Source organism: Barbus barbus (assembly GCF_936440315.1).
Source record: "Barbus barbus genome assembly, chromosome: 6".
Taxonomy (NCBI): domain Eukaryota; kingdom Metazoa; phylum Chordata; class Actinopteri; order Cypriniformes; family Cyprinidae; genus Barbus; species Barbus barbus.
In genome coordinates, this window is record NC_136734.1 from 17,494,763 (window position 1) to 17,510,592 (window position 15,830).

The 15,830-nt window shown below is 37.4% G+C and overlaps 1 protein-coding gene across 1 annotated transcript in view; it reads right to left on the minus strand.

Moving 5' to 3' along the window:
• Nucleotides 1–15,830, minus strand: part of LOC306871659 (ubiquitin carboxyl-terminal hydrolase 2-like) — a 51,315-nt gene that overhangs the window by 13,705 nt on the left and 21,780 nt on the right. The gene's annotated exons all lie outside the window — the stretch shown is intronic.

Below are 15,830 nucleotides of genomic sequence, written 5' to 3' on the forward strand. Positions count from 1 at the left end.
CAGTGTAATCCAGTTGTGTTTATCTGTGTTTAGAAGCCATGGGTGAAATTGGTGACTTCTCAGGTCTCCAAAAAGGGCAAATCATGGGAGCCTGTTTACCAGAAGCATCTGTAACCTTAGCAGCCTAATTGATTGGTGTTTAAGTCTTTAGAATTATGACTGCAAACATAAAGCATGGAAAGACTTCATCTGAGATTAATAATAGAGGTTGAAAACTGAAGTGAATGATAGGGACTGTCGAATGCATGAAGGACTGTGTCTAAACCACACAGAAGTACTGCAGCCATATTCACCTTGGAGTATATTCACCACAGAGAACTTCACAAAGTCAACATGCATGAAAGAGCTGCTAAAACTTTAATCACAGATACCAATGCTATATAAAATGTAAAAACGATTATCATTAACACCTGGATAAAAGATTAAATTCAAACATTTTAAATCTTGATCTCTTTTACTGAAATAACAATTGATATAATTAGCTGCATATGAAGATAACCAGAGGACTTTTATCAGTACTCAAATGTGTGCCCACATTTGAATTTTCCTAAATTAATTTTCACAAGATACACATTACAACAAAGAGCTGCTTCATCGTTGAAAATGATAGATATTTGTTTGAACTGTAGGTAAATATCCACTTCCAGCACTCTTTTTGTTTTCTGTTTCATAAAATATACTGTTACTATTATTCTGTGAAAAAATGCACAAGTGAACTGTTCAAATGAATCAAACTGAATCGTAAAGAATTTCATAGTTTTTGCAAACCTATTTGAATGATTAGCTCAAAAGAGTGAATCATTTGCGAAATCTAGCATCACTGGTTCTGATTTTAAACAGCTGATAGAAAACAGCCGAAATTTTTGAAAAATGATTCTCAAGTTGGTATACAGTAATCTCTACGGACACTGATTTCTCAGTAATATTTTATTAGGGTACAGCAGTATAAAGGATCTATCGATGCCCCTAAACACAGCTATAAAGAAAAATCCTGATTTAAATAAATACACATTGGCTCTATTTCTAAAAATGTGTTCTGTTTTTGTATAATTTCTCATATGTTTGTTTTTGCCAGATACTTGCCTCAGTGTATTACCAGCTCATCGGCTGAAATGAGACTAATTACAGGGCTCTGGACTGTAGGTCATTCCTTTGCACATTTATAAAGCTTCCCTGTTCAAGTTACTCTTTAGATTGTAATCCTTTGACTAAGTTTACAGTGAGATGTTGAAGAAGCCATTCACTGCCCCTAGCCAACAAGAATGTCTGAATTAAATGCAGCCTACAGTTCCTTACACAAAAAGCCCTCAAATTCTTTCTTCTTTTCAAGGTATTTATTCTTATTTGCTTCTGTGGAAATATGTAGGTTATTAATATATGTTGTATTTATCAGATTAAGCATTAATATTTTTATGTATACAAATAGGAAAAAAAACATAAAATGTTCTTTTCTACTTAATATGATGTAATAGAAAGTTTTAGATGATGTGGTTGGTGCAGCATCATGACTCAATACTGTTACTAACATTACACTAAATCTATCCTCCAGTGACCCTATTAACTTACCCTACATTGCTCCACACTAATAGGCCCAGCAGACCAGTGACCCAGAAGCAACTGCAGGGAAATCTGTGTGGGAACAACACCAAAAGCCGTAGTGGTGTTTCTCTAAAGCTCTCCTGTATCTTTTCACCAGCCTATTATGTAAGCACCATCTAAAGCATGGCAGAGCTGGCCTATTCTGTGCAAATAATGGCATTCATCTTATGAAACACACTCTGAATCAAGCTTATGTAAGAGCTGTTTGAAGCGGTGTGCTGAGCCTTATATTCATGCCAGCTACAATCCACATCATCAGTGATGGACATGCCAAAGCATTGCCATCTCGCTGCCACAACTAACAGATGTGCTTATGTGAGATAGACACACACAAAACGAATTAGAGAATTGTCTGTTTGGAAGAAATCTGGGCCCGTATTTATCAAGCTTCTCAAAGTGCCATTTTAGTCTTAAGTGCTGAGAATTCATGAAATTTACTCCTACTTTCAAACTTAAGTATAAAAGCAACTTATCAAATTTCATAAAGCTAAGAATCACTCTTACACTCCCAGTTATTTAAGACAGCTTGAGGGGTCTCTCAATTGGTTAGGACTTAGGAGTTGCCAGTAGGGGCTTGTGATGGCGATGAGGAGACAGAAACGTGCGCAAATCTTTCAGGAGAGGAAGAATGTTCTTGAAATGTTTGACGATGAACAGTTAATCAAACTGTTACATTTCCTCAGTTATTCAAAACGAGCAAAGAACATCATAACTGACTTCAGTCTAGCGCGAGTTTTATATGCGATCTACCCTGTATGATGAATAAATCTCTTACCCCTTATTTAGACTGCATGCGTCTGCGGCGCATTACAGCTCCATGGCTACCGGATCAGATCAGCTGCGCCGTGGCAAGTTTCTGAAGCGGCTCTCCACGCTGCATCGCTAAAGATAGGCACCTAGTCTATTTTTGATCGATAATAATAGTCGCCTCGCTGTCGTCAAATGCATCAACAACAGGCGATATCTTTGACTATCGTTGATACACTATACTATCATCTATCGGCACCCTAAACAGAGTTGTGATGACACTTCGTTTCCTTGCCATAATGCATTCTTGAAAATTCTTTGTCAAATGCGTGTTGAATGTAAACTCCTATTAGGAATTTAACCATTCAATGTGAATTTATCTGAGAATATTCTTAAGGAAATCTATTCAGTGATTGGTCAATGCGTATGTCGTCATCCAAAATCCCGTTTGTGACACAGCAAAGTGTTGTAAATCATCTCGAAGACAGACACTTAAGATTTAGTCCTACGCTTTGCTTAAATTATGACGGAGATGAATAACTAACTTTTAAGCGCAGCCTTGAGCCAAGACTTTTTCACTTAAGTCAATTCTTAGCTTGATAAATACGGGCCCTGAATAACAGGCCTCTATATAAACAAACCAGAGTGACACCATGAGCACAAATGGAGAGTGTGCCCTCAGAGAGCTCACAGTCACAATAGAGGGCATTTACACGTACAGTAACTCAATGTGATTATTACAGATTCAGATTTATTCTGTGGGTCAATCTCATGAAAACATCTCCACATCCAATAGCACCCCAATATCAAAAAAGAAATTTAAAAATATACTTGGATAAAAATCCTGTAGGACCTCTTTTAGCCAACAAAACAGTGGCAAGGTGACGATATCTGGTCTCCTGAGGTATCTGGTATCATAAGGTCAACAACAGGTCCTCCAGTTCCTGTAAACTGTGGGGTGGTGATGTAACGCAAACCCACTTTTCCTAGTCAAACCATAAATGTTCAACTTGGTGAAATTGGAGGCCAACGATGTTCAGATACCTGACAGCTGTCAGGAATTGTGCTATTGGGATATGGGGCCTAATGTGTCCCAAGAAAACATCACCCATAGCAAGACCGGCTTGTGTCCGCCCCACAGTGCATCCAGGTGCCATAGCCTCTGCTGGTAATCAGTGTAGCCGCGCTCAGTCGGCAACGTAATGTACTAGGAATCTTGATTTGTCAGACCGATGAGCTTGGGCTCATTTCATACTGTCACGATGGCTACTGTGAGGAGCGAGGAGACATAGGAATTCATACAAAACGAGATAATCCAAATCACGGGGAAACAGGGCAGGCAGGAGACACACATAGCACCAAATGACATAAAACAAACATAGGACACAGGAAACACTGGGCTTAAGTAACAAGGGACTAAATGAGGTAATTGGGGAGACACAGGTGAACGGAATGACTCATTAGACAGGGGAGAAACTAGGTCAATGGGAGAACATGGGTAGGAAAACAAACACACTGATAGTCCATGGGTGTGACACATATGTTGTTGGTGATGGCATACAGTTATATATATACATATACAAACATTATAAATTGCTAGATGCCAGTGTTTCCTGTCATAACTATACGAAGATTTGATTTCAAAAATAGTATCATAGCTGTTACACTATTTCTCGTTATGATTTTAAATCTGTATTTAACCTCAGAACGATCTCAAAGTAAAAATAGGTACTAAAGTCTGATTTTGTGGTGGCTGTGCTTTAAAATTAAATTATTAGAATCTTAATTTAAGTCTGACAGTAATCAGTATTGAGTACTACTAAAAGGTTAATCCTGCCTGGTTTAAATGTTTGAAAAGGATTAACAGATGAAAACATTCTTTAGAAATTTAGAAAAGTAATAAAAAGTAGTCAAATGTAATCAGTTACATTACGTGAATAAAGTAATGAAATAGTTACAGTACTTATAACATTTTAAATAGTGTAACATGTAATCTGTAATATTTCCAAAGTAACCTTCCCAAAACTGTGTGTGTGTGTGTTTTACTCTAAAATTCACATTACAACAGTAATGTTTCACATTTTATTTTTCTATTTTTTAAGTTGTGTTTATTTTCTTTCTTACACAGTAAAAATATATAAAGTCACTTTCCTAGATTAATGCAGAAAGACTGACAACATGACTGCAAAATGTAGACTATTACTGTGGACTTTAAGCCGGTGATAAGCTTATTTTTGATGACATGGAAACCAACCAACCATTATTATGATATACAATATAATATTATGTATCCATAAATTAAATCAAATTTGACACAATAATCAATTAAATGTCTTTGAATTATCTTCATTTGGGTTTAGCCCCCTTTTTTGGTCATTTATTTCACTCTTTCTCTATCTTTCACTCTTTCTGAGACATATAACACATTCTTCAGTGGTCCACAGAATCTAAACAAGTAATGCTTCTTGTGATTCATTATTAAAACTTTAATAGGGCAGCAAAAGAGCAAAAACCGTACAGTTCAAATCTGGAGTGGAATTAATTGCCTTGTACAAGTATTTACCCTACAAAATACACAAGCCATGAATGACTGGTGTTTACATAACTGAGCTAATCAGCATGCAGGGCTGTTGCACAACAGGCCTCCACAGCCAGACTGGCACAGAGGTCACTGCTCTCAGGGAACCAACCAGTGGAGCCTGGCATGCTGGAGGATTTAAGCCCAAAAAAAGGGAGAACAATTGGGACTGAGCCCTTGTTTAACAGCAGTATATTCTTGGTAAATGGCCTCTAATTTAATTATTAGCTGTCAGAGGTCCTGAAGCAAGTAAGTAGATAAAGTGTCAAGTCAGCACAGAAGAGTGCTAGTGTTGGTGGAAAGATACCAGAGGACAGTGAAAAACGGGAGCGAGGGAGAGAGAAGCATATTCTCTCAATTCTGACACTGTTCACAAAACATCTTATATGCACACAGGTGGATGACAGAAGAAGAGAAAAATAGAAAGGTTGAATGTGTTTGAGTCTATAATAAGCAGCAGTCCTCGACACAGACGGAGTGATGTCACCAGAACCACTGCAGTGACTCATTCTGAACCCGCCAGTCAAAAATAGACCAAAACATCACACTGACCTCTAAACGCTTCCAAAACACACCCACAACACCCACAGACACACCACAACACGCAAAAACATCACAGTGACCTCTAAATTATTCAAACAGTGCACTCCACGACACACAGCAGGGCAGAGCAGCAGAACTCATCGCTTAACAGCCTTGATTATTATAACACTAAATCCAAACGCAACACACGCGCATGGCTTAGTGAGAAAAAAGGGGGAAAAATAAAAAATATGGATTAAAACTCATGTGACAAGGTCTTAATTTCATTATGGTTTTGAAATACTTTTATATCATTTTCAGGAAAAGCTGAAATTTAATGAAGTAAAAAGTAATAGCATGAATTCATACTTTGAGACACACATTAATCATGCACGCATATTAATAATTATTTTAATATATTATATAATATTTTAATATATACATTTTTCATTTACGTATCCTCTTGTGTGGTCTCATGCTGCACAATTCAGAATCTCAATGGAAGTAGTTTTATGGATACTGTGAATTTGAATACTACTCTGTTTTCCACCTACTGTATAGAACAGGGGTTCTCAACCCTGGTCCTGGAGGGCCACTGTCCTGCAGAGTTTTGCTCCAACCTTTATCAAATTCACCTGCCTGTAGTTTACTAGTAATCCTGAACAGCTTAATTAGCTGGTTCAGGTGTGTTTGATTAGGGTTGGAGCTAAAATTTACAGGACAGTGGCCCTCGAGGACCAGGGTTGAAAAAGCCTGGTATAGAAGCATGCGATTTGGATACGCAAAAGAAAAAAGAAAGACTTTATTCAACTATTTGTCTCCTCTGCGTCACCCTAGCGCCATTTTGGAGAGTATTTGGAGTGCATCTGTATGCTGTTCTGTGTCCGCTGCATCATGCCGGATATGTTTCCTACGTTGTTGTGATTTGATCTGAACAAAAACAATGTATCCTGCGTGATGCAGCTGACACAGAGCAGCATACGTTGTTTACGTCCAGCGCATACTCTCCAAAATGGTGCTAGGGTGATGCGGAGGAGACAAATTGTTGAATAAAAATTGTGTTTTTGCACACAAAAAGTATTCTCGTAACTTCGTAAAATTACGGTTGAACCCCTGATGTCACATGGATTATTTTGGACATGAATTTGGGAACATTTCAGTTGTATTGCTGTCTATGGGAGGGTCAGACAGCTCTCAGATTCCATCAAAAATATCTTAATTTGTGTTCCGAAGATGAACGGAGGTCTTACAGATTTGAAACGACATGAGGGTAATTACTGACAGAATTTTCATTTTTGGGTGAACTAACCCTTTAACAACTACCTTACTAAGAATTAATAAGCAGGAATTACAAGTTTACTGAGGCAAAAGTTGTAGTTAATGGTTTGTTAATGGTGAGAATTGGACCTTAAAATAAAGTCTGACCGACTTTTTTTTAACTAAGCTAGCTCTCAACCACCAATTCTCCTACCCGAGCTATGCCCTGGTTACCTCCCACAACTCCCTAGCATTGCAGCTGTGGTTTTTGCACCTGCATACACCACCTAAATTATCTTGAGAACATTTACAATCTAATTGCAATTTTCAGCATCACATTTTGCTGTTAGACATCATGACCTACAAAACTGTACTTTAACGACTTCCTTATACTTTAGAATAATCTTCATGTTTTACCGACTTCCTTCTTATATACTATACTTTACATAGTTCAACAGTGCTTTGAACTTCTTGTTTTATAATAACACCAAATCTATGAGATAATTTTCACCAAAAACACCTCACATTGTCATTTAGGGTGAGCAACATTGCTGTGACTTCTGTACAACAAGCCATACTTACATAGCTGTGTTCCCTGAGCATTTTGTGTGTCATAGATTTTGAAATGTACAGTATGCAAAATATGCACAGGTGTGTGCACGTTAGATGGCAATGACTACAGGTAGCGCGAGCACCGAAGGACCCCTGGTATGCGTGCCGATGCAGTTCAACAACAGGGCACATCAGATATCTCTTCAGTAATGCACAAACTCACATTCTTAGCTTCTTCTTCATTAGAAATGGTTCCAATTTATAATGGAAATCTAACTTCTCAGAACCTCTACATATATAACCACACAGTTAAACAACAATCACAGTAGTTTCTGTGTAATGAGCAACATACACACTGGTGCTGCTGCTGGTTAATGAATTCATAGTACCATGTAACACATTTGTGGCATCCAGGAAAGCCAAGCCAGAACTGACCCTTCTCCCGTTCTCAGAATGCATGTAACCCTTAAAGCATTCTCATTTTCAATCTGCATGTCTTGCAAATGGCTCTTGGCCAACAGTATAGGATCATGGCCAGCATGTTTCTACTGAAATCCTTTCTTGAGTCCTACTCATGCATGAATAGTGCGCTGTAAAACATGATTGGTTATTAACTTAAATGGTTGATGGAAAACTCTTTATATCCCATTATAGACTTCATGTGCATGGTCTAGTTTACAGATTTAAACTTTTACTTTATTCCCAAATGCATTCATCTAGGACAAATAAACAGTCAAATTTTTAATTAATTTATGTAAGTGAAACTATAATTATATTAATACAACTCTCAGCTATAAAAAGGTCATCAGAGGTCAGGTGAGGTGAGGCATGGTGTGTTGCATTTCAAACATTTTTCTGTCAGTTCTGAGCATCTGTGACCTGACTGCCTTTATGCCTTTATTTACAGCAATACTTTTTGTTTCATAGTCACTGCACATCTACAGAGTAGAGACGGAAGAGCAGACAGACATGAAACTGCTAAATATTTTCACTTTCAACAGATGTTGTATATGCTTTGCTTGTGTGTTGTGGATGCTTCCTACGGTGATCTGAGTGCTTTGAACAGAAAGATTCCTTATTGCTTATATATAGATTCCTTATTAGCAGCTGTTTCTATAAGCCACTATACATAAGCAGTCCACCATATAAGTGTTTTTTTCTCTCTCTCTCTCTGAGTCTGATATGGCTTCAGTGCAAGTCTGTGGGATTTTTACCTATTTTATCATATGCTAGGTGAAAGCGCAAGTCTGAAAAGTACTGGTCCACCTCTTCTCAGCCAGCCATATGATTTGAGGTGTCAATCATGTGCGCAGCACAAATGATGAGGGACGAGGTACATGCTGAAGTGCAATACTTGTGTGTTTGTTCAGTTCAGCCAGTTAGCAAGCAGCACTAACAAGGTCATTAGAGCCTGTTTGAGTTCCATGAAACAAAGCCTGAGTCACCTAGCACGGCAACATTCTTTCAGTGGCATGAAAACAACAGTGGGTAAGGCCATTAAACTTCTATGCCACAGCCAGCCAGAATAGCTTTTGGACTTACAACAACATGTTAAATTTGGACGCAGCTAGAATAAACAATATAATGCAGTGGTGTTGAAAGACCTCTTTCAAAAATGTCCATCTGAGTCATATGATATATGCAACAGTAATTTAAAATACCACCCTAAAACCACTGCACACAGAAAATTATGACATTCACAGCTGTTAGGCAGTGAAGAAACATACAGCCAGCTGTGTTCCAAACCGCTGCTCAACTGCAGCTGGGTTTAGAAAGGAAATCCTAGGCTGTTTCAGCCTCAGTTACATAATATTAAGGTCTTTTACTGTCAGCCTAAGGCAAGCAATTGCAGGGACATGTGCTGGGCAAATGAGTAACTGCTAATGTTGAATTGACCAATGAATAAATTCATGAAAAGAGAGCAGGTTTGGCAGAGAGTGTTTACTTAGCGCTAATGAAATGTTCACAGTCATGAGTGGAAAAACTGAGGGGGGGCTTGATCCAAGTAGACCGCGTGGAAGTCTAAGAACAGCAATCAATGCTGTATTTCCTGTTGACTTCAAGGTACAATCTTATCTATAAAAGTCACAGATTTCTATATTTTAAATATTCCAAATGTACTAAGATTTGCAAATAGTGCTCAGCATGGGAGACTTGAGTCACAATATAATTCAAGTTTGACGTTAGCATGCTGCTAAGCCATCTGTGTGATACTCCATAGTATAAAAATACTAATATTACATAAAATAAGCCAATTTTAATTTACACTGAAGTATTTATATGTATAATTTTCAGTGTGGAATGAAATATCTTTGATTATTTATTTTTAATGATTTCACTTGCCTTATCTGCAATCTTAAATTTGTTTTTCACAAGCCCATCACAATGCTTTCCAGCATTGGCTTCTCTGCAACAAATATGTGCAATACTGAGGTACTGAGATCGGGAAATGTGCTTACATAATGCATTTATCAGGAATTCAATGAATCACCAATAAATTCCCATTAATATAGTGTATGTTTGCATTTAAACAGGTTCAGTGTGTTTTAAAAATAATGTGCAGGTTCTACTATATTGTAAAATATCATGTATCAAGTATCATGTGAGAAGTGTGTAATAGTCAGAGAATTTACTAGAATAGTTTTGAGCTTTAAACAGAAAGTTTATTGTTATGCCTTTGTTATATTTAGCCACAAAGCTGATCGTTATTAGTTATATAAAGAGGGCGGGACACATGCCTGGGCAGAATCTGTGGACTACTGCGAGGAATTTTCTCTGTTCATTTTCAGAAAAAAATCTGCTGAATTTTCCAGAATTGATTACAAAAAAGTAGTAAAATGTGTGAATGGAGCTGGAATTATATGGTGTACTTGTATTTATTAAAAAAGCCAAAACATGTGATATATAAAGGTCTGGAGATGTGTAGATGATTGCTGAGTGACAGACAACCCAATTTTGTGGAACTCTGCATAGGTATGGGTCTGTTAACAAGCTTTGTCTGTTTTCCCAGAAAATCATTGCAACTGGCTGGTTAACATTTTAAAACTATATTTATGTACTGTATATTTTTATATGTAGAAAAGGCATACTTCCTCTTTAACTGAGATGTGACTGTGCAGATGACTTTTCACATTGTATTCAAACACTGGTTTCATGAGGATCAAAGGTTTTTCAGTGACAGCTGGAGTTATAAGAGGGATTACAGAGAACGGTGAGTATATGTGGGACAGTGGACACTGAGACAGCCAGAAACATTGCGTACCCTTGTATTTGCTATGGGAACGCAAATAGACTTAAAGCCCAAAAACGTAAAAAGTCTCAAAGGCTTACAAGCAAAAGAAGCACATGAGTGCACAACTGTTCTTAGGTAACTCTGGCAACAGCTCTTGTTACTGTTCTGTCTTTTCTGTCCTGTGTCTCGGATGTTTCCTCTAGTTCCCTCTGGACATTATATCATTGCCATGTCAACCATAGTGTGTGCTGAGAGTTTTAGTAAAAACACAGTCCATCCATATCCCACCTATGTAATCTTAGTTAAATCATGATTTCTAATCAGTGACTTTTCCTGAATCTGCCCTATATCCATGAGCAATGTTACCTGCGAAGCCTGAAATTAGGGGCAAATTAGTTACATCATTAACCAGAAATGATAACAGAGACACAGCTGGTTGTGGCAGAGACAATAGGTTGGTAACAGGTCAAATGTTGATGTTATCAGAGAAATCTGAGATGGCTTAGTTGGCAGTTTGTTGCATAATCAAGTCTGAGGTTCCCAGAAAAACCAGGTCTGTATATATTCATTATAAATAAAAGAGGCAATTCAAATTTTCCTTAATAATAATTAAAAAAAATCATCATGCACTAAGGCAATGATTATTACAAAGATATCTAGATACATTTCAGCTGTTTTTTCATAGGAAAATACATACTGACATACAAAATACTCCCTCAGTCCTAAAGCCACTTGTGTGCTGACTCAACGGAAGTGTGTACTCAAGGGGGCTTATTAATCCTGTGCCATTAGGTGTTTGTTACCTCTGGGGAGGTAGAGCCCTATGCAGTGGCAAACTGAAGCGCCTTACTGTGCACTAAGTGTGGCCTGGAGGCAGAAAGTTACATACCTATCTTTCACGAAATCATCAGTTTTGAGAGTCATATTTCAAGGGTGTTTCTCCCATGAAATGATATGATAACAGGTGACTTAAGAGCAGATAGTATGCAGAGAATCACCAAACTTGTATTGCCTAATCTATTACAAAGTTCACACAGAATCTGCACTCTCTACATTTCTCTCTACAAGGACTGCGAGAGAAAAAGAGCAGAATTCTTTGGAACAAATTTAAAATCTGCATTGCAAAATGTGTTGATTTTATATATATATATATATATATATATATATATATATATATATTAAATGTGCTTCATCATGGAAAGGTAATCACCAAGATGCTAAACTGTTCTGGGTTTGCAAGGTAGTTGTTAGGCTGTTCTGGTCGTTGCTTGCTAGCCTGAAGGTGGTAAAACACTACATGCCGTCCAAGATCACATCAGAAGGGATTATATGTGAGGGGCAATTCATTTCAGGCTGTTTTGTAATCAACTGTTTGTAATGAACTCCAAAAACTTACTTATACATACAATTCACTGCAGTTTCAAGCTGAAATAAAGACTAGTGGCAGTAAAACACCAACAACTTCCTTTTTACACATTTCACCTTTTCATTATGATTACAGGGCATTTTATAAATTAATTAATAGACAAATTTTTGTGCGGTTTTGTCCACAATACTGTTATGACCTCAAACACATGATTTGTGAATCTTATACAATTTTGACAGCTGCGTCACAAAACCAGCTTCATATATATGGCTTTTCTGACATAGTAAACTTGCTTGATAGCTCACCCGGTACAGTGCCATAATGAGCTTTGGTTGGGTGAGTTTATATTTTCTTGAAACTTGCTTAATTATCGTCAAGATGCTAGGGTGTTCTGGGTGGTTACTTAATCACCTAAAGTCTGGAATACACTATATGATGCCCTAGATACCACTGGAGGATTATGTTTGTTCTGAACATTTCACTGCAGTTTTATAATCATTTGCAAATAAACTTTTACTGATGAAGTAGTGCAGGCTGAATGAAGTAGTGCAGAAGTAGTGCAGGCTGTATTGGATCTGATAGCAGCCATATTGCAAAGTATAAGCAAGCAATTCCACAATGATTTGTCTGCCATTTGATATTTATAGATTATTATTTCAAAACATCAACTCTTGTGCAATAGAGGGGGTGTTGTTGATGCTATTTGCAGTGACATTAGCCAATCATAACATAACACTAACGTTTGCTGACAAGTCATGAAGGTAACGCAACACTAACACCTTTCTGACAGAGAGTCAAAATTTGGGTTGAAAATCATTGTAGTAATGAGTGGGGCAGGGCCGAGAGCCGTGGGAGCGGAACGAGGCCGGTGGAGTGAATGATAATGAGCGACACCTGCGCCACTCACCGGTCTCGAGTCCCACAGAGGAGCTCCGGAAGGATAAAAGGAGGAGTGATGACAGTGGAAGACGAGAGAGGACCAGGCCTGGATTTTATTTTGTGTTTTGTGTGCGGCAGTCGTCCGTGAGGGGCTGCCGCTTTACTTTTGTGTTTGGTTATTTTATTATTAAATCTTTCAATGTTTGCCGGTTCCGCCTCATTCTTCCCGACCTACGAACTTTGTTACAATCATAATCATAATTGTTTGATGTGCTACATTTTTTACTAACGTTATAAGTGAACCTCAAGGAACATACTGAAATAATAAAGGTATGTAATGACCTTTAAATCCAATATCATCTGATATACAGTATAGCCAGTATCAAAAAATCTCTAATGCTGGCCGATAACATATATAATACCAATATTTGGTGTATCCCTAGAAATGTGGCCCAGTGAACAATGCTTTTTTTTTACTTTATAGAAATAACAGTAACTCTTCTAACATTTTACTTTGAATTATATAAGGGTGCAGTTCTAATCAGGCCTTTACATATATTTTCAGGTATGACTGGTCAACAAATGGAACTGACTTGTTGCTAAACAACACATGCAACCAGATGAGCAAATCAACAAAAATGCAGAACTGTATGCACACATGCTCTTAACTAACATCATCCAGAGACATGGCATGTCAGGAATCTGGCATGTATGTTCTATAGCGCAAGCCAGGGAGTACAGAGAGCTATTACATTGTGTGGAATGTGGGTGAGTTAGTATGAACTCTTCGTCACTATGGAGCTTATAATATGACAAAACTATTTGAATTGTGTTAATTTGAATGATTGACAAGTGTCATTTAACAAAACTGAATATTATGTGGCACTTCACATAGTTCTGAATTCAATTTTTTTTAACTTGAACATTTGAAATTTAACACAATTGAATTTTTTTTATGGCAGTTTTTTAATAGACATGTATTTTCAAACAGCAGATTTTTTGTTCTGAATTCTTTGACTGCAAATATCCAGTTTTAAAAAATACAGCTTCAAGTTTTCAAGATGAAGAAGAAATTCGGAACATCAAATTCAATTTAAAATTCAAAGCGCAGAAATTCAGATCTTACAGAAAGTAGGTCAGAGGTCATCCACAGGGAAGAGTAGATGATCTCCGAAAAGTCGAACGAAGCATTTACTGCGACTGGGAGGGGATATGTTCGGTTCACTTAGGCTAGTTTTGTCCTGGCCGCAACATATTAACTCGTGTGATAATATGTCGTGGCCACGAGATAATTTTGTCGAGGTAATCCTGGAATCGCCACGCGGCTGCCGCTTTCTCTTGTAGTGGAAGTGTTTAGTGGGGCTCGGGGCAGACATTGCCATAGTTCAGGGCTTAAAGTTCTCTGGCACCGTGCCGGATCTCCAGCGTGCCGCGTGCTGCGTTTGGCTGCAGGAAAAAAATAATAAAAATCCGAGTTAATATGTTGTGGCCATGACAAAACTAGCCTAAGTGAACCGAACATATCCCCTCCCAGTCGCAGTAAATGCTTCGTTCGACTTTTCGGAGATCATCTACTCTTCCCTGTGGATGACCTCTGACCTACTTTCTGTACGATCTGAATTTCTGCGCTTTGAATTTTAAATATTGAATTTGATGTTCCGAATTTCTTCTTCATCTTGAAAACTTGAAGCTGTATTTTTTTAAACTGGATATTTGCAGTCAAATAATTCAGAACAAAAAATCTGCTGTTTGAAAATACATGTCTATTAAAAAACTGCCATAAAATTTTTCAATTGTGTTAAATTTCAAATGTTCAAGTTTAAAAAAAATCTAAGTCAGAGCTATGTTAAGTGCCACATAATATTCAGTTTTGTTAAATGACACTTGTCAATAATTCAAATTAACACAATTCAAATTCAAATAGTTTTGTCATATTATAAGCACCATACATCACAGGATCTCCAGATTGTCTCTTCGCATCCCTTCGGCTGAGCCAGTCAAAGCTTAGAAAGGAAACACAATCTTGCATTGCATTTGTGTGACTGTAAAAGGACATGAATCTGACAGCATTGACTGTTCTGATTCCCCTGAGAGCATCCTGCTAAGGTTTAAACCAAATGGTAATCGGTTTACATTTTACACTGAATTTGAAGCCTAATTATATGCCTATAAAGTCATGTGGTGAAAAACTGTCAAGCATGGCGATGCACATGATCATAAAATGTAAAATGTATTTTTACATAAAATGTAAAATGCATTTACTGTTGCATTTTGTACAACTGTAAGAGGGGCTTAATTAATTTGTAGGAAGCCTACGTGATTAAAGCCATGGCTTCCCTCAGCTTGTGCAGCTTATATAAAGTCATATTGTCTCTGGAATTTATCAGGGGAAGTCTCATACTGTCACTTCAAATGGCTCATACCCAGCCAAGTACACAGCTGGCCCCAGACCTGCTCTTACTGCAGGCCAAAATAAGCCAAATGGCCTTGACACTAATTTAGATGAAAGTACAAAGTTGATCTGTCTGGCAATAAAGCATCTTATCTCGGCCATGAGTAATAAGTATGATCTTTACTGCTTTACAGTCCTTCAAATTGAAAATGTACAAAATTTTTGTAATTTATTGCTAAAATCCTTCTGAAAAAAAGGCCATTATGACCTCTGCTCTACTAATAATGGAGCCAACTAGATGTTGAGTCAAGAAAATTATGTTGTAATAAGCTTCCAGTTGTCACATTTTGGAAAATAAGACACAAGTATAGTAAATTTCTGTAGGTAAAAAAATGTAGAGGAAGTAATGGGTCAGTGATTTGCACTTGCATTTGTTCAACATGAGTTCTGTGCAACAAGCTTTCTGCGAAATTCAGGACATTTCCATTAAACATCAAAGGCAGTAAAACAGTCTAGTCTAGAACCGTTCATTAACAGCATAAATACCCAAAGGAAAAAATTTAATAGCTTTCCACAGATCACGGGAGACATACAGTAATGGAACGCTCAGTAAAATTGTAAGTATCAAATCTGTCTCAAATGTTCCTTCTAAAATGGAAAAATAAAAATAGACACAAACAAGACATTTATCCATATACAGAGCTGC